Here is a 1690-nt window from a genome sequence, read left to right as displayed (position 1 = left end):
TGGTTGGATTCAATGAGCAACTAGCACGAACATTATTGGGTTTTTCCACAACAATAGGATCGATCTTCGGACGATCATCGACATCGTCGTGTTCTAAGCGAATCAAGAATATTATCAATAATTTAATACCAAAACATTTATCTTTATTAATAAATAGATAAAAAAAAAATTAAACATACCTAAAGAGACCGCTTCATTGACGTGTTCTTCAACATTTGCCATCTCTTTATCATCAACAACCTTCGCGTTGAGATTCTCTTCCACACGCTCGACACTAGGCGACTCGACATTAATGCTACCATTTCCACCGAAGGCCTTCATCACCAAAGACTTTAACTCGCTCATTTCCCGACGCATCTTCATTACTTATTCGTTGGGCGTTGGAGGAACAAAGTACTTAAAACGCGACATGTGTTTGGATTGACCGCAAACTCGCGACGTTCCCAAAGCTTCTTGCAAAGCGCTCTTTCCCGATTCCGACAACCATGTCCCTTGCGATGCTTGTTGTGATAACGTTTTCTACACATAAAATTATTTGAAAATAAAATTACAAGGTTAATTGTTATAACAAAGGTAAAGAACTTACGATTTTTTCTCCCATCAATTTGTCTTTCTCATCCTTGTAGTTATCTACGTCTTTCATTCGCGAGTCAATCCAAAGTTCCTCTTTCGTAGGCCATTCCCCCGTTTCGTCATGCTAGTAAGAAGTAATTATATAATAAATTAAAAAATAATTGCAACATTTGGAATAACTAAAAGAAAAAAAAATGAATCTAACATTTTCTTGATCAAGCTTTCGATATCCATTTCGGCCCGTTCGAGATTTGTACACACTTTTTCCGATATTTGATTTCCCATGTTCCGATGTTTGTTTGAACATTTCGGTTCGTCTATACTCAACAAATGCTATCCAATCTTCTTCGGTGATACTTGTATAGAATTTCAAAATACAAGCCGGTCTCTTTAAGGCGATTGGTTCGTTGATTATGTCTTTGAGTAGATCGTTGTATATCTCATGACAAAATAACCTTGCCGCTTCTCCGACTCTCATAAGGCAATCATGTTTTTGTTCGATAGGAATCGTAAATCCTTCTTGCATTTCGTTCCAAATCCGTTCTTTAATTTGGGCGTTGTCTTTACATCTCCAATCACGCATCGAAAGTGGAACGTGTTCTCTTGCTAACACGCCAAAGTAACTCGACAACTCATCACCCTCTTTACCGATTGGTTGCCCTTTATCATCAAATTGTACCGGGATTTTTTTACCAAGTGTTTTAGCCTTATTAACCCGACCCATAAGAGTGTTTCTTCGTTTTCCTTGTTCATCGGAGTTAAGCGCTAGTTGTCTTCTAATTTTTCTTTTACCACTACCGCTAGAAGTGGTAGTAGTGGACGACATGGAATCTAATATACAAAATTCAATATATAATCTCAATTTCTAACTCAAATCTAATCCGATTCCAACTTAAATACAACTTCAAATCAATATCAAACTCAAATACAACGAATTCAAATCCAATATACTAAAATCCAATACAAAGTCTTCCTAACTTCAAATAAATACCAAATTCTAACTAAATAATAACATAATTCAAATTAAATTCAAAACAAGTTGGGAAATAACATACCCGGTGAAGGCGAGGACGTGGTGAACGAGAGGCGAGGTGGAGGCGGGGCAGGGGCGAGGTGG

At 37.3% G+C, this 1690-nt stretch overlaps 1 long non-coding RNA gene across 1 annotated transcript; it reads right to left on the bottom strand.

Annotated features, from left to right (window-relative positions):
- Nucleotides 1-467: 467 nt before the first annotated feature.
- On the bottom strand, nucleotides 468-994 carry LOC149402286 (uncharacterized). The gene is made up of 3 exons (XR_016296015.1): nucleotides 779-994; nucleotides 587-697; nucleotides 468-519 (listed from the first exon to the last, which is right to left on the bottom strand). It is a non-coding gene; the product is annotated as an uncharacterized LOC149402286 (long non-coding RNA).
- Between the last annotated feature and the right edge of the window lie 696 nt (nucleotides 995-1690).

Source organism: Urtica dioica, chromosome 3, assembly GCF_054948205.1.
Source record: "Urtica dioica subsp. dioica isolate 48M chromosome 3, U.dioica_male_clone48M_v1_H2, whole genome shotgun sequence".
NCBI classification, from domain to species: domain Eukaryota; kingdom Viridiplantae; phylum Streptophyta; class Magnoliopsida; order Rosales; family Urticaceae; genus Urtica; species Urtica dioica.
This window is presented reverse-complemented; position numbering and strand designations above follow the sequence as displayed.